Raw genomic sequence first — 19067 nt, 5'->3', positions numbered from 1 at the left:
TGAAATAAATGAATGCAATTGCTATTCCTGTTACGAAAAAGACTAATACACCGCGTTTTTCTTAAATTCAGTTAACTTCGGCAGACGACTCAATTTATTGATAGAAACTGCCTGGCAATTAACTTTAAGGCCAAATAAAAAAATATTTTTTTTTGTTCTTTCATACATATTATAATAACTGCACAGTCATTGTTTAAAAATAGTCAAATTATTAAAAAATAAAAAATACCACAGAGCTCAAGAGGCCAAGACAAAAATTGACAGATTGATTGATTGATTGACATATTTTAAGCACAGCTTACACACGCGCGCATTGGGACCATAACCTTACCCCGCTGGAGCTACTATTTTTAACTCCCTTTCCAATTTGATTCCTGATTTCGAGTGCTCCGTAATTGCCACCCAATAAGTCGATGGGGGCTTATTGCGTCGCAATAAAATGTCTATTACTTTATTCCCTTTGATATTTTGTTGTATGGTTAATGATATTTTACGATTGATAAGTTCTGTTGCTGGATTGGTCTTTGATGAAATTATTTTCAGTCTGTTAGTTAAAATAGGTAATTTTTATTCGCGGATTCTAGCTTCTAGGGTTTAGGTTTTCTCTCGCTTTTAGCAGATTTTGTGTTTCGTTTTCAATAAAAGTGAATTTTGCTTTCTCAATCCTACTTAAAAAGCACGTTTTTTTGACCACACTGATCACCGTCCACAATATAAATAATACATTCGACCACTTTTATTAATAACCAAATCTAACTATAAAAATGTCTCATTTCAGTAAATGTATAAATATCGTTAAAAAATATGCGAACTTTTCAACGACTCTACCAACCATTGTTTTTTTGACATTAAATTATTCAGAATGTAGAGCTAAATATGAAGGTGCTAAAGAAGTCACCTAGCTGAAAATAGAAAAATAAAACAAAAACAAAACGATCTTTCTTTGTTTTCGAAGTGGATTAAAAACCATATAATATTTCATACCAAATTAAATAAAGTGGATTAAAAACCAAATAATATTTCAAACCAATTTAAACAAATAAGTAGGTCCCACCGAGATTTGAACTCGGATCGTTGGATTCAGAGTCCAAAGTGCTAACCATTACACCATGGGACCGCTCAGGAGGCTGATCGAAAGTTTGTATCACGTTCCACGCGGTCTCTAGTACGCATGACCTTTATGCTTCATCTCTTTTGCACATCGTTACGTCACGCTCCCACTCCAGTGTAGAGCTTTCAGAAGCTCGTATTTCTCTGCGACATCAAAAAAGGATTGTATACTGCAGCAAATTTTACACGTTCCATAAGTTAAATTAAGTCTAAATTAAAACATTGCGTTACTTTGAGTTGACCCACTGTTGATCTAGTTTTACTTCTAATGATTACTCCTTTGCTACTATAAGGTCAACAGTTGAACTGAAATTCCGGGATTTTGAAAAATATCCCTAACTACCTAGCTACGCGATTTTCCGAAATATAAACTACTCTATGTCTTTCCCCGGGACTCCAACTGTCTGTTTACTGAATTTTATCCCAATAGATTCAGCAGTTTAGACGTGAAGAGGTAACAAACAAACCAACAAATAAACAGACTTACAAACTTTCGCATTACATAATGGTAGGATTACATCGTCTATAGGTCAGAAATGATGCGCTGAGTTGTCAGTGACCATAATAGAAAGTGAAGTGTCGACTTTTGCTCACATAAATCCTTATTCTACATCAGGACTATGCCCAATGGGTCAAGTTATAAGTATCCACAGGGTTCTGGCATTACAGAGAGTCTAACTCGTGCTCTGTTAACAGCTAGAAACTTCGATTAATTAATGCCGCTTCTTGGCTCCGAATCAATTTGTCGGGGCAAATGCATCGATCAGTTAATGTAAGGCGATTAGCGCGACATAGACTAGAAAGAGAAAGATGTTCAACTGCGTAAAACACGCTTAAACGCGTTTTACTTTTTATTCTAAATTTTATTTTATGTTTTTATTGTAAGTTGTACTGAGCTAGGTTTTTTTGGCATTAAAGATTATTTTACTTTTACTTTACTTTACTTTAAACGGAGGTTAAAAGTGCTTTTCCACGTGCGAGGCGAGACTACTTGCTTAATTAATAAAATGATTTATCCAAGTTGGCCAGATAATACAACTATATTTAGGTCTATAAAAGAATGTATGAATTCTTTCAGTTTTAGTATTTTGAAAGAGAGAGAAAAAACATTTTGTATAGCAACAATGACACGTAGTAGGTACAGTCGGAGTAAAAAAGGTTCGTCACCTTAAGATCTATTTTCCTTTGCTCAGTATGAGCAATAATCTGCTTTACCAATTGAGTATGACATACTGCATCAAACTGTCAACCTGCTAAACATAATCTTGTTTAAAGGTGAACATAGCAACCCTACCACTACACCTTGGCACTGACAAACACTGACAATTAAAAAGAACATTATTATACGCTGTTTATTAAAAAGGTTTGGTATTGATATGAAACTAGATTATTGTTAGAGGTGTATACAATTTTGACCCTTATTATCATGTCAAGTAAGAATAATTTGATAGTGCCCTTGATAGTGATAGCCTTTTTGATAGTGGTGGTGCCCTTGTCTAGTGCTTTGGTTTCAAAACGTACTAAGAGTCTATGACTGTATAAAGGAATCAATTTAATAACTGACAAAGGTTTTCCTACTCCCACTACTACTTTTGCCGAAAAATAGGCAAAAAATCGAATGCATGCGAACGGGCAGTTTTTAGGCTTAGTGTAATATCTTTCTACTTTTTTCTTCCAGTCAGGGTTCGTGTCGGATGCCGAAGGAGCCTTAATCTCGTTAACTTATCGGAGCTTTCATTTTATTTTACGTGCAATAAACTTAATGTAGGTTCCTTTTTTTTAAAGAGGATATCTTAAGAGCGCGCCATGTTTCTAGCGCATTTATTGCATTCATTTAATCCCTTGTGCTGTATGTATCAGTATTTGAAACTCATAATATTTTATGTAAGATATGCAAACTCTTTGTTGCACATAAAAATAAAAAATATGTACAAGGCGTTAATTAAATACCTGAAAACCAGAAAGTAATTTGCTCAGAATCGAGAGTAGAATCGATTACACTATGTTTTAAATTAGGTTGTGTTTGTGTTTTTATATCACTTTTTTATTGTGCCCAGTCTAAAAGTTACGACTGCAACAGGCGCCAATCAAATTTTGGAGGTTGTATATGATTTTGATAATTTAATACTGGCCGGTTTACTGTCACTGTATGATTTTCTTCTAAAAATGTCAAAGGGCAACTGACAAATACTACGGCCAAATACAAATCATAAATGTAGAGTTAGAAATGAAGGAGAATTACTGACAGCATCCTAGGAACGACAACGCCCGGCTAATGATTCTGTCAGTTCGTCTGTCGATTAGCTCTGTACATACTGTGATTGGTTTTGTAATTTAATTATTATCGGCTCGTGAAATAAAACAACTGTGCTCCAAAAGAAGTTATTATTGAAGCTCTCACTCAAGTACCTACATACATCATGAACGCATCCTGACGCCGAGACGGAAGTACTCTCATTCCATCTATCATCATCATCTCCTCTCACCAGCGTTTCTCCGACATATATATTGGACACGATACACACTTACACATTATGAATAAACAATACATATAAATAAAAAGAATACGATTACTTCCACAGTTTCTTCTATCTATCCCCGAACGAGGCCATAGACGGGGACTCCCTAATATGCAAAGGCAACTTGTTCCACAGCTTCACGGAATGATTGGTGAAACATTTAGCATATGAACGCGCACTCTTCCGCGGGAAGGCAAGTGTGAGTCTGGAGCTGGACCGCAAGCGGTGCCCGCTTCCAGCGGCCAAGTAGCTAAACCTTTCAGATAGGTACGAGGGAGAGGAAGGATTGAACAGTACATTGAAAAGGAGACACAAGATGTGAATGTCTCTCCGCCGTCTAATCGGCAGCCAATGAAGCTGCTCGCGAAAGTGGGAGAAATGGTCGTACTTTCGCAGGCCAAACACATACCGAATGCACACATTTTGCAGCCGTTCAAGTTTGCTTGTATTTTATAGTCGACATAAAGTTGATATAAATAGTCGCGACAAAACGTAATACAATTAGTTCAAAAGCTGGAACGAGCTCAATGTTGCCGCAAATTGATTGCCACTGCAATTGATTGCTATTAATTCAAAGTGTTAACTTTGCCGCCTCTGACACCGAAACTCAGAACTAAATAACAGGAGAAATGGATGTCGCAGAGAATTGGCTAAAACAGAGATTTGAGAGAGACCCTGTTGCCGTCGCGTGTCATGCAGGGGCTTGTATTATTTTCATGACACGCTCCTATTATTATTATTAGTTTGCAGGTGGTAGGACTAGGTGGAAGGTCCGCCCGGATTGCTACCACCATCTTGCTCGCTAATCCTGCCGTGAAGCAGCAGTGCTTGCACTGTTGTGTTTCGGCGTGGAGAGTAAGACAGCCGGTGAAATTACTGGCACTTGAGGTATTTCATCTTATGCCTCTAGGTTGGCAACGCATCTGCAATACCCCTGGTGTTGCAGATGTTTATGGGCGGTGGTGATCTCTTACCATCAGGAGACCCACTTGCTCGTTTGCCATCCAGTCGAATAAAAAAATAATTATGGTCATGGCTCGATATGGCATGGCATGACAGTATAGTGGGTAGAGACTTTTAGGGATATCTATGTTTTAGTGATTTGCACGCAGGATATAAAAATTGAGGATTCATTTTAACATTTTGTCTAGAAAACAACAATTATTTAATCATACTCCTCAATTTAGTGAAATGACGAAATCAGCCAAAAAAAATTTAGGAGATAAGTTTTTTTTAGGGTACCTTACTTAGACGTAAAGTGGGGGTAATTTTTTTCTCGTTTAATCTTATAGTGTGGGGTACCGTTAAATTTTTAAAATTATTGCGGGGTTATTACAGACGATTTTTCGATAAAGTGATTTGTTTGGTATATACGTATTCAACTGTGCAAGTTATTAAAATCGAGCGTTGTACTCCCTCCCTCTTTGAAAGCTAAACTGTTGGTGTGAACATTTTGAATAAATCGAGATGATAGTAATGTATCAAATTAAAAAGGCAATCTATTATGGCTAAGTTTGCTTGAGTTTGGCTAAAAATAATGTAGTTTCAGAGTAAATAGCAGTGCACTCGCGCACGAAGGGTTCCGTACCATCTAGATATTAGCAAAAGACGGCAAAAAAAAGTTACGTTTGTTTTATGGGTGCCCCCCTTAAATATGAATTTTACAAGCTTTTGCCAGCGGCTTCGTCTGCGTAGGATTCAGTTATCGCGCGCTGTTGCCTCGAGAGCTGTGCATTTTTCCGGAATAAAAAGTAGCCTATGTCTCTCTCTGACCCATAAACTATCTCCATGCCAAAAATCACGTCGAGTCGTCGATCCGTTTCGACGTGAAAGACGGACAAACATACAAACATACAAACTTTCACATTTATACATTTATAATATTAGGATATGGGTTTCGTCACGGTGTAAACTCAACCCCGACCTTCCCTCACTAATTCTATTGTATTCCAGTTCACAACTTCGAGACTTAGTCCTATCTTAACTTGGTGTCCCAACCGGTATAACTATTCGGATTAAAATTAAGGGATCAATTGTTCATTTAAACAAGTTTAGTTTGCAATTTAAATTTTCCGCTAAAACTCTTAAGTATCTCAAAGTTCACCATCATTGAGTGCGGAATACATTTTCGAAGCCCATTTAGAAATTGGATAAATGTTCAAAAATAAAATAGGCACGTAAGTTTTTTTTATTTCCGGATTCCCTCACGTAGTTATCATTCATCGGAAAGCTCGTAGTGTAGTACATTTCAAATGTATTATCGCACACAAATTCCGTAAATTTATAGGTGATGGTGATGATGTGCTTGGGTTCGATCCCATGATCGTCTACTTGAGAGGCTTGGATCAAAATACTAGGCTACCATTCTTACACACTACTGGTTAGGTACTTTAGTAAGCATAACTATTTGTAATGAAAAATATTAAAATTAAATTCACTTAGTTACTTGTTCTGTGCACAAGTCGACACTTATAATAACGAATCCTGTACTAGGTGGTTTTGTTGTCAAGTGTAAAAATATGAAATAGTTCAAAGTTTAAAAAATAAGTACCACAGACTCTTATTCCGACGCAATAAGGCCGTAGTAGCATATGTTTGAGTGGTTCTATTCACTTAACTTATTTTTGCACTTGACGTACGTAAAGCATTATTTTATAACAAATCAAAAAAACATAACTGACTGCCTTAAAAAACAAAAATTACAACTAAAATGAAAAAACAAACCAAATGTAATCGTCTTTCAACGGTCGGGATTCAAACTGGGAATACGTGAAATTTTGACAGGTTTTCAAAATGGCAGCTCAAACAGCTTCCAGCTAGAAAAGCCGTAAGAAATAGCGTCATAACGTTTAAAGATAAAAAAACATACAGATGAACGATTCCATACTAATAAATTCACACAAACTGTATTAAATCACAACCCTTTTTTATTAAGGTATATTGACCTCATAAAGCGTAAACCCGCTAATACTCCCGCAATTCCAGTACACACTCCAGATTTAAAGATTTAAATAAAATGAAAGTTACCAACGCGACATTAATCTGTATTCCGACTTAAGCCTACAGATTAGTCTTTCGCCACAGAAAAATAAGTGTACTTAGCCTAAGTGGATTTGGCAAAGGCCGGATCGCCAGCACTGAATCATTTGCTACTGGCTAGTACCGGTTGGAACCGGATATAACCGCTTATAACCGGTTATTAACCCCCCGAATTATGGTGCATACTTTCGCAGTTAGAGTCGGTTGGATTATTTCTGATGGCAGTTTTGAGACTTGAAGGAATTGGTTATGCTTAATGAAGTGCTGTATTTGTTTAATTATTGAATAAGTTTGAAGTTTAAAAGAGGAGAACTTTGTAACTTTTGGTAAAGATTTAATTTGGTAAAGAAAGAAAGTAAATTCTTCCCTTGTTTAATGTTACATTTTATAACCATCTACATTTTTGTAAAGCTGAAAAGCTTCAATTTTTGTAGCTACTTAAGTATTATTTCAACCTAATACATTAAAATTATTTGCGATTTTTCTTAACTTTATTAGCAAAACTTATAAAGAATTTAAATATTAAGTAAAAATTAACCCAACTGTACTAAGCCAATTTAATTTTTGTTAGTGACAATTATAGATAGATATTCGGTTAAAAAAAGGACAAAAACAAAAATAAATCCCTAGTCCACACTCTTGGATACATACGAATAAAAAACAAGTGACTGTCGCGTCGTATTCCAAATTAAACTCAGACAAAGTCCCCAGAAACGTACGGTAATATGCAAATAGATACCTTCTCTAAATTAACAACTTTGACTGCTTCTGACATTTTCTGGCTCCGATCCTCTGTAGTTTTAGTTCAGTTAATTAAAAGCGTTCGTTCTTTCGTTGCAAAGTAACTGACGAGTTGTATTTGAACCATTGTTGGAGTTAAAATACGTGGAATTCGAGCAAGTTACAATAGCTGTTTTTAATGATTCACGGTTATGTCATTATGTCAGTCTGTTTCAGTTGTTAATTTTTTTCTAGTTTTCGATTAATTTAGAGGGTAGATTTTTATAGATTAAATGTAGTATTATGCATTTATACATAACTACATGACATAAGCAACGTGTCTTTTAATCCTACTAATATTATAAATGCGAAAGTTTGTGAGTGAGTGAGTGAGTGAGTGAGTGAGTATGTTTGTTACTCTTTCACGCTGAAACGGCTGGACGGATTTGGATGAAATTTGGTATGTAGATAGCTGAACATCTGGAATAAAACATAGGCTACTTTTTATCCCGATATTCCCACGGGATAGGGATAAAATCTCGAAATATCAACCGCTGGGCTTAGAGTCATGAAATTTGAGAAGTAGGTAGCTGGACGTTTGAAATAACACATAGGCTAATTTTTATCCCACGGGATAGGGATAAAATCTTGAACTAATAACCGCTGGGCTTAGAGCCCTGAAATTTGGTATGTAGGTAACTGGACGTCTGGAATAACACGTAAGGGACTTTTTGACTCGATATTCCCACGGGATAACTAGGGATAAAATCTCGAAATAACAACCACTGGGTTTAGAGCCATGAAATTTGGTATGTAGGTAGCTGAACCTCTGGAATAACACAGGCTAATTTATTATCCCGATATTCCCACGGGATAGGGATAAAATCTTGAAATAATAACCGCTGGGCTTAGAGTCATGAAATTTGGTATGTAGGTAGCTAGACGTCTGGAATAACATATAAGCGACTTTTTGACCCGATATTCCCACGGGATACCTAGGGATAAATCTCGAAATAACAACCACTGGGCTTAGAGCCATGAAGTTTGGTATGTAGGTAGCTGGACCTTTGGAATAACACATAATCTATTTTTTACCCCGATATTCCCACGGGATAGGGATAAAATCTTGAAATATTAACCGCTGAGCTTAGAGTCATGAAATTTGGTATGTAGGAAGCTGGATGTCTAGAAAAACACATAGACGACTTTTTGACCCGATATTACCACGGGATACCTAGGAATAAAATGTCGAAATAACAACCGCTAGGCTTAGAGGCATGAAATTTGGATGTAGGTAGCCGTATGTCTGGAATAACACATAAGTACGCTACTTTTTATCCCGATATTCCCACGGTATAGTTTTGTAACTAAGGGACCCCATACATCCCTGTATTATTATTATTTTGTATTTTTTTCTTTAATTGTATACTGTAGTTTTTAAGTATTTTATTTGTAATTATTTTATTTTGAAAAAATGACTTTCTGCCAAGTTTCTTACGGCGCATTCTTCTTGGCAATGATGGTCTTTCCGAAAGCGCTGTTAGTATAAAAAATTACGTGTAAAAGTGCCCATTGCGGCCTATTTACTGAATAAATGATTTGAATTTGAATTTTGCATTTGAATTTGGATAGGGAAAATTTTTGAAACTTCAGCACTGGGTTTAGAGTCTTGAATTTTGTACAGTTATTCACATCACAACCTCAATGAAGACCACGATATAAATTTTGGAAATTTCCAGGGGACTTTTGTAAAATCCCGAAAATTTCAATTGCAGCTACCACACCGAATAGTTTACGCGTGCGAAGCCGCGGGTAAAGCTAGTAAATAAATAAAAACAGTCGAGTTCGATTAGAACGAACGCACTAAGGACTCCATACTTCTAAAAATATCTAATCGATGATGGAAATTCAATAGTTTTCAGATTATCACGAACATACAGACAGATCCTACGTGAAGCCTCTACTGTCTGTCTGTCACAGAGCTTTATCCTTTGAATTACAATAAGTCATCATCTTTATCATATCAGCCGTAGGACGTCCACTGTTGGACATATGCCTCCCCCATAGACCTCCAGTTACTTCGGTTAGTAGCGACCTGCATCCACCAAACCCGCGGCTTTAACCAGGTCATCCGTCCATCTTGGTGGACGTCTTACAGTGCGCTTGTCTTTCTGCTCCTATTTGTAAGGCGTGAGTCGCATTGGCGTGCATTAGGTCTATTCCAGGGTAGACAGTTGGTTTGCGCCGAAGCAGTGCGCCACCAGCACTAGCGCTGCCTGTCCTGCTGTCTACTCAATGCACGTTATAGCGTGAGCCTATTTATCCTCCTCCTCCTTCAAAGTCAAAGTCAAAATATCTTTATGCAATTTAGAATGTCAAAAAAAATCTACCACCGGTTCGGAAAAATCTCTGTTGTCTCTGTTGTTGAGAAGAATTCGGCAAGAAACTCAACGAGGTATATATTTTTTAAACACGTTTACAACATTATTAAATGATATCTATAAGTACATCACAAGTTTTTAATACAACTTTATTTTTAACACAGTAGGTTCGCTATTTGAAGGGATCGCTAATGCGGATCGGAATTATTTCCAAATATCCCTGTCCATGATGTAATCATTAACTTTATAATACGCCTTAGATATTAATGTCTTCTTGACCTGAATTTTGTATCCGTTTCATTTGTAATATTTTTTGGAATTTTATTATAAAAATTTCCTTGTGTCGTAATCCTCATTGCTGAGGGTCCTGACCTCCACCAATCATTTTCCGGACAATCGCTCTCCATTTGGCACGATCTTCGGCAGCATATGGCTTCATGGACGTTTGTACCCATGTTGTTGCGGATCTTATCTGTCCAACGCATGGGGCTCCTTCCCCTTGATCGCTTGTCTTGAGCCTTTTAAGTCCAATATTTATCTGTCTGTCTGTTCTATCTAGCGCTAATTAAGACTCTGTTAATCGCATTAAAAACCGCCATAGATACATTCCAAGGTGCAACTGCAAAAAGGTTCGTAATTTTGTCCCGGTGCATACAGACTAATCCCCACTAATCTTTATTAAGTGCAGTGAGCAAAGGAACTGCACCTGCTTTGAATAAGATACTTTTAATTAGATGCAAGCTCCAATATTCGCGAGGACTTACTCGGAGAACTTTACAAGTGCCAAAGTATTGAGATTATATAGTGTTGCCATAGAAGAGTATTTTAACAGTAATCTTTATCTTAAATCTGAAAATGAAGTATTTTTTTCTATTGCAGGAAATGTTCTCTCCAGCATGCCGCCCGCTGCTGAGTACAGGCCTCTTTTCTGATTGAAAGAGTCTGGGCTATAGTTCCCTCCCGGGCGAAATATGCAATGGGAACTATACTCTACACAGACGTTTTTAAATGGTTTTGCAAGTGTAATCACATGCTACTACACGTGCGAAACCATTTAAAAACTACATGGGTGGTGAAACAGCCCCTTAAAGTTGCAAGTTCTGACTACACAGCCCTCTGCTTGAGAAGCAACTTACTACATTTTCACCAATAATAATTTTTCAATAAGACTAGAAAACGAAATCGTAAATCAAACCCTTAATCACCAACGTGACGGTTGTCCGTGACATATTATGTCGAGTAACAATTAATTATTTGTACCTAAATATTTAAGGTCACGGCTTATTAGAGCCACCTGGCACCCGACTAGCACCGCCTCGACTTTCGGCGTCCACTCGTTGTCGACAGGTGGTCCGCGCGTGGCAAGCTCGCGAGTGAGGTGATCCGGTGACGCTACGGAGTTGATGTAGTGAGCCATACAAATTCATATGAAGAATACTAACCGCTCGGGGCGAGGCGGTGCTGATCGGGTGCCGGGTGGCTGTAATGAGCTGTGACCTTTAATGAAGAGGAGGTCTACGTTCGAAGACGGACGCAACAAGGGCTGCTATAGATACATAGATTTAAGTATTTCTAAACTAAAAATATCACTTGCTTATCTCACATAAGACCCACTAACCGTATAAGTATGCACCTTAAACATAAATCCTCATGTTTAATTTAGGTTTTGTAGATCTCAGGGAGCTTAATTTATTTCTCTCACACAGCGAATGGCGTGATAACTAAGACTAGATTTTTGCTCATTTACATGTTTGAATATTCATAAACGTTTGCATAAGACGACACCATGATAAATGAAGACACCCTGTATTGCTTGGCTCTACCTATTCTGAATATACTGAGTAATCCATATCGATTTTTTTATTTCGGTCACAGGGTAATGACCAAAACAGAGATTTGATCAAGTCTCTAAGGGATATGACCAAATCTCGCACGATGTTAAAATAGCGAATCCATTTTTCTTGCCCATGGTTAATAATTATGACTGTGACTTATTGCAACTTATTATGATGGGCAAAGTTGCTGGTAAACGCGGTGTTGGTTGAAGAAAAAAGGCTTGAGAAACATTCGAGAGTGGGCCGGAGTCACGAGTGCTGCTGAGCTGTTCCACCTCGCGAAGGACAAGAAATAATATTCTGAGTTGATGCCCAACCTTCAGTAATTGGAAAGGCACCACAAGAAGAAGATTAAGATTGGTTTTTGGAGTCTTCTTATATTTTTTATTCCAACTCCAACTTTTATTACTTTTACGGTCATCCCGTAAAATCCATATCGAAAATTGTATTCTATTATATCTTAATTTGATTGCTTAATAGCGACATCTCTTGTCCGGGTGAGCGGTTAGTTCCAATGAAGTGTTGAAAGTTTCTCGATGAGGGCTAGACATAGATGTCACCAGTGTCGCTGCTTAAGTGACTAAATAAGAAACAAACAAGCTAAGATATGTGGTGCATACGAAAAAATTGTGTCTTTACTCCTGTCCAGTGGTAGTGTAGGGGTATAGCATAGCACGCAGCAAGATTGTTATATAATAATTTATTTATTTATATATTTTAGGGATAATAAACAATTACAATAAACTTTTACTCTATGTACAATCAACGACATTATCCACAGAGTACTGTGAAACTATAATCGGTTGTCAAACATCGGACTGCTGTACATAATGGCCTAGAAAAAAAAGACAATTGATCAAATCCTTGAGTCTGATCAGCCAAAAAGGCGATTGATTTCTTTATTTCACCATATTTGTTTAGTGATTTAATGAAATCCCTGGAACACGTCAGTGAGTTGTTAAAACGAACTTGCAAAAAATAATATTCCGTTAACTTACATTTACGTTTTTTATATTCACCAACTACCTGACAAGAACACGAATAGAATAATTTAAAGTTAACCAGCCTGCGTACAATGCCATTCTGCCAGCGAGCGATGCCAAGAACGCATTTCTCGCCAGCCAATAAATTTGCCGTAACAGCTAAAAACGCTTAGACAATATTTACAGCTTTACCCGCAGACTTAAGCCGCATTCACATTTGTCTGTCGTGTTTATGTCGTGACGCATCAGAGCGGTATGAGCTTCATACATTTTGTATGGTTGCGTTCACATTTATCTGATGCAGTGTGTTGTGATGGCTTACATCGTGTCGCATCATAAGCTATAGAGAGGGAGAGAGACAGAGAGCATCACAACACAACACGACAGATATATGTGAATGCGGCTTTACTGTTGAGGTAGAAAATGCAAGTGAATATGGAACAAGACATACGAGTAGAGTAGAAGATATACGAGGGCCCCCTTTTAACTCTAACGCAAAAAGGGCTAAAGAAGGGGTTCCAAGTTTAAAGTCCATATTTGTCTGTCTGTCTGTGGTATCGCAGGTTTGATATCAAATCCCTATATTTAAATCTTACACTTAGATTTTATATCAAATCGATGTTAGAACTTAAAACTCTACAATAATGATGACGCGACGAACATACGAGGATTGCATTGTGCTCGAGAGTAAACGTGTGAGAGAGAGAGAGAGAGAGAGAGACGTAAAACAACAAAAAAGTGAAACGTAAGGCATGAAAACGATACGAACTAACTCACTTTCGCTTAATAATATTGGTAAGGATAGCCGCGCCGACTAAAGCCTAAATGAAACATTATAAGCTCTTCCGTATGCTCAAACAAATTAAGAATTCCGGCCCGAATATGCATGCACAAAAGTTAGGAAGACAAAACGAGAAGTATCAGTATGCATGTGGAATTTACTTATTTACCAACACCAATGGAGGCTGCACGAGTGGACGTGACTTGCAAGCAGAGCACAATGCGGTTTCGTGAACAAATGGTGCTATAGTCCGGTTTAGACTGCAAGTAATCATGCAATTGTAATACAGTACAATACAATTATTATATTAAATATATTGACCCGGATACTCACGTTTTTTTTTTCTATTTTTTTTTTTGAGGCTTAAGTGTACCTGTGTGACTATGCCAGCCTCATTGAAAGACTCGATGTCCACATTTATCAAACACTTCTATTGCGATGTCCAGATTATCTGGCTGCAAAGGAGTGCTTGATGAACCTGCAAATTCATACTGCATCTTCCGATACCGGACAACTCAAAATAATATTCACTGCACCATTGAACAGGTCCAAATCACTCAAATACCTCTCGCGGATATCCTTAGTCTATACACACTCCACCAAAAAATGTATTAAGTCCTCAATTTTATTAAATCTTAAATCGCCGTCTGTCCCACTAGTCCCATTGAGTAACTGAATCGAGACGAGATATTAAATATGAGTGAGTCTCACGGTAGTTTCATGTTCAAAATACAATTATTCATTATTAAACACCATAAAAATACAGAAAACACAGATACGTTTTCGGTTTTACAGTCCCCTGCTGCCCAGCGATCAAGATTGCACATCGGTCTTCGAAAAAGACAATTGGCTGTTCACGACGATTTCCGAACACTGGCTACCGTCCATCAATCATCGTATTTATTAAGTGCCGTTTTATATCAAATAAATACTGCACCTTTATTGACTTAATTACCGAACAACGGCTAAACTGATAGTGTCTTTTCCAACCTCGACATTGGCGGAATCATCGATAGTATCAACGGAGCTATACTTTCGAGAATTGAATTGGACTTATTAGTTTACGTCAAATTAATGACATGCAGGTAAACTTTGGATCGACGCTGTTATACAATAGTGTATCAACCCTGATTGATTCTGCAATACAATGTGAAACCCTTAGAAAATAATTTCAACAGTTAACATTGTATTGCAAAATTACATGTGTATTCGGGCGTAGTAAATAGTTCATTTTGGCGGAAATAAAACTTTTTTTTTAATTGATTGGTACTAAAGAAAAATCTTATATTTTTTTCCAATGACTAGTAGGTAAGCTTATTCCTACCGATAAAAAAATCAGCCACTTAAAAATTTCATCCATCGCCCATTGCAGTCGATGTTCACTGTTTATGTAAAATAGTAGTGTCAAGTAAGTAAATAAGCATTTATTAGTTATGCCAACACGTCGTAAAAGCAGAACGTGAGTTGCACTAAACCGGAAAACATTTTCTGTCTGATATTTATGCTTAGAAACTGGAGCGGAATGGGTAAAAAACAACAATTTGTTGCAAGACACTAAAATTATCTCATCGTAAGTATAGTTCAAGAAATATGGATTGGTAACTGGAGATGTACTTAGGTCAATTCATATTTTCTGGACTGAACTTTCTACTAATATTATAAGTGTGAAAGTTGTGTTAGTGTTTGATACTCTTCCATCTTCAGAATCATTAAAGGAATTTAGTATATCATCAGAGTTTAGCATATGAATAGCTGGATCTCTGGAATATAATTATACACATCGACGTCTATATATATAGACTGCATGTTTCTTACATCAAAACGGCGCACAAAATTTGTTCACAGCACGGATTTGTGAACCTTTCATTATAGTTTGTTGACGTCCGTGACAGGGGTTGTGTCAAAGTAATATTGATGATTGATGCGCCGCACGGATTCGATTTGTAGCATTCGAACATGGTGGATGCCTGGATGGAGACAATATCTAATTTTGCTATTTCTGTTTCTTTGGCTAGTTGAGGTATAATTTGATAGTGTTTTATGCGGCGATTAACCTTAACAGTGAACAGTGATCACAAAATTCTATATTGCTCTCGTCTGACATTTTTTAATGCGCAAATTGTCTCCACGTGGTTTCTGGAATTTTACTATCAAGTTGCAAAAACTACAATCACCGTACAACGTCCCTCTCAAAGAGAGTTTACTTTGACACTGGCGAAATTGTCCTATTAATTAGGACGGAAAAGCCATATTTTAAAAGAGAAGAAGCTGCGCCGCGCGTTTAGTTCCAAACAGCCAGCCCAGTGCCGTAAGGCCCGTAAGGTATAGATGTCAATGATTATAGAGGATTTCCGTTAAATTTCGTTTAAACTGCAGCCTTATGGTATAATAATATGCAAACCAAGCCGCGAATCAAAGCTAGTCTCTCTTTCAAATTAAAGATGAACACAAACGGCATGCACTTCACCGACCTAAATAAATTATTCCATCCTCGATGGAGGACAGGATCGTGTAGTCGATCGCCAATTCGAAACAACTAGTCTTGGCCCTGGCTGTACGAGTATTTATGTCGTATGCGGGGTCCAAATTGGAACTTTGATCTAGTGTTGCCATACTCTCGATAGTTTTACAATCGATAGTTTTCTTCTTTAACAAGCCACAGTATATATGGATAAAATAAGAATGATAATTTACTCGAAAAGTTGATTTAATAAATACAATCAATTCTTTAAATTTATTGTAACGTCTGAACCAGGTTCCTGTTTCTAGCTATCTATGGACCTAACTGTATTGATACTAATGGTAGCGCAAATCGTGACTGTATTGTTGCGGAGTGTAATACAATGGATACTAGGTAAAATAAATAAATAAATAATAAATATCACGGGACAATTGACACCAATTGACCTAGTCCCAAAGTAAGCTTAGCAAAGCTTGTGTAATGGGTACTAAGCAACGGATAAATATAATTATATAGATAGATACATACTTATATACATATTAAACACCCAAGACCCGAGAACAAACATTCGTATTTTTCATACAAATATCTGCCCCGACACGGGAATCGAACCCGGGACCTCAAGCTTCGTAGTCAGGTTTTCTAACCACTAGGCCATCTGGTCGTCAAACTTCAAAACGTCAAAGGTAATTATAATATTACTTATTTTTATAAGTAGTGCGTTTGCTCAAATAAAACTAAGATTTTTTCGATAGATGGCACCACCACCAACGGGTCATGGTCTAGGTGGTAAGGGCAGGTTGGCATACTCGTATGTAGCCAGAAAATACAGTTTTAAATTTCCTTCGGTGCATCTGATTGAAAAAAAAGTTACAATCGATACTGTCGCAATTCTTGAAAGCAGGTCGATGGTATCGCATTCTGTTAATAGTATTGTCGCATTCCGATTCCGAGCTATATATAGTATCGATAGGCCTATCGACACTCGATATTCGACTATCCATCGGCAACTCTAGTTGACTACGATAGAATGTACTCGAATATGCAATTCAAGGTATCTACGCAACGACTCGAGTAAAGATTAAGGACAGTGCTTGTTATAGACTAAATTGAATAAAGATATTTTGACTTGACTTGACTTGACAAAATAACGCCGAAGGTCGTGACTATTCATGACATGGATGACACAATGGTGGTTTGATCACATAAAACGAATTATTTCATGAATTTATTAAGTTCTGGTGCTTTGCGAGCCGTCGCCGCGGCGCGCTTACTTCACTCGCTCATTTCACGCGTTGTGGTTGTTACTTGTTATATCTAGCACTTCTCTTCCCTTCACTGGTCGTCGTACCTAATTTTCCGGCTTGACAGTAAAAATGACCGATTACATTACCGAAATCTCTAGTGAAAAAATGTTTGGTCCCTTCCTTTCCAGTAATGGATATGTGCGGGGAACAAGGTCTAAAAATCTTTCAAATTAAGTTGCTGATAAATTTGAGCGTTCACTTGTAATGAGCATTCTAGCGAATGTCATATTAAAAGTTCACAAATGAACTGGAGCGTTTTAGCGAGCAGTCCAGCGAGCATTTAAGCGAAACGACGGGAAGTTTGCGTCGAGCTTATTGCCGAGCAAATGCTCGACCCGACATCACTATGAATAATACAATTTTTGACAAGCATTTACCAGAGCGTTTTCCACAATTATAGTTTAAATCTTTGTAGCAATTTTATGTCTATTCTGGCCTTATACTACGAAGTAGGGTGTAACGGAGGCCTTCTTAGCGGGGAGGCGGATGCGAAGGCGACACGTTTCGCCTCCGCGGATGAGGAGGTTAACGGAAGCGGATGCGAAGGTGAAAGTGGATGTGGAAAAAATAGCAGTTTATGTCTTATTGAACTCAACGATGTCTAAAATTTTTAAAAAACTGCCAAATCTCACTTGTTTTGGGCTCCATCGTGTATGTCACTTGAATAAACAATTATTTTGTACGAAATAACTGAAAATAATAGCGGTTCAATCAAACATTACAGCTTCGTACGTTCAATGAACTAAAATAATTTCCTTGCTCACCCGCGACCTTACGATAGCTAAGCTTATGCAAAATATGCGTGTTCAATAAATTATTCGTACGTTCAAGCCTACTACGAAGTGCAAAATTCAAACTTCGTATCTTGCCGTCCTGCTGACGCTTATATTATTTAATAGGAGAGTGAGAGAGGGACGGTACGATACGATACGAAATTCGAATTTCGTAGTAGCCCCCCGGGTCTGTTCCACAAATTTAAAAACAGCAAATGCTCGATTTTCCGTTACAAATGAATGCTCAAGTTTATCAGCACTTTTAAATGTAAGCGTAACTACTTAATTATATCAAAATTCGGTCCACTTAAATCTTTGTAGGTAGTACCCGTCGGAAGAGAAACAATGCCCAAATTGAAACAAATGTACGAGTTTTAATTAAATGCTTGTTTTAAAATAACAATGAAAAAGGTTTTCGGTGACTTAATAAAGTGATGTGTCGCTTGGTTCGCCCGTTGTAAATGTTTTTGAACATGGTATTGTTGGACTTTAAAGGTGTCATTAGGGCTATATTTCACCGGGACACCATAGCGGCGCAACCACTCGCCGCCACCAACAAAATGTATGCAGTTTTGCGTAACCAGGTGGACACCAGGTGACACCCTTCAAATTCAAATTCAAATTCAAATGATTTATTCAGTAAATAGGCCGCAATGGGCACTTTTACACGTAATTTTTTTAAACTACCAGCGCTTTCGGAAAGACCATCATTGCCAAGAAGAATGCGCCGCAAGAAACTTGGCAGAAAGTCATTTTTTCATAAAAATATAATTACAAATAAAATACTTAAAAACTATATTATACAATTAAAGAAAAAAAAATACAAAAAATAATAATAAAAGAAATACAGGGATGTATGGGGTCCCTTAGTTACAATACTAAACACTAACTATATCTAAACTATATCTACTTTCAGTGGAAGTGTATAATGCTTCCACCGTCATAAATTTTAAAATCAGGTCAAGTAACCATTAAGCTTTTGGATTTCGAAGGCAAGTTCACGTCTGCCGCCCCCAAAGTTAGCTCACACGCACTCATGTCATGCTCTGAAAGCAGAGCGGTACCGAGGGCATGGTATTGCTTCCGTTCCCATAAGCTCTATGGGATCGTAGAGCGGTCTTCATAGAGCTGCATACATTTTGTTGGTGGCGGCGACGG

General features: G+C 37.4%; 1 protein-coding gene and 1 non-coding gene across 2 annotated transcripts in view; both read right to left on the bottom strand.

The window, feature by feature from the left end:
• Window positions 1-19067, bottom strand: part of LOC141435616 (uncharacterized) — a 281017-nt gene that overhangs the window by 243588 nt on the left and 18362 nt on the right. The window lies entirely within an intron of this gene.
• TRNAQ-CUG (transfer RNA glutamine (anticodon CUG)) lies at window positions 1046-1117 on the bottom strand. Its single transcript has one exon. It is a non-coding gene; the product is annotated as a tRNA-Gln (tRNA).

Source organism: Choristoneura fumiferana, chromosome 15 (genome assembly GCF_025370935.1).
Source record: "Choristoneura fumiferana chromosome 15, NRCan_CFum_1, whole genome shotgun sequence".
Lineage (NCBI taxonomy): Eukaryota > Metazoa > Arthropoda > Insecta > Lepidoptera > Tortricidae > Choristoneura > Choristoneura fumiferana.
This window is presented reverse-complemented; position numbering and strand designations above follow the sequence as displayed.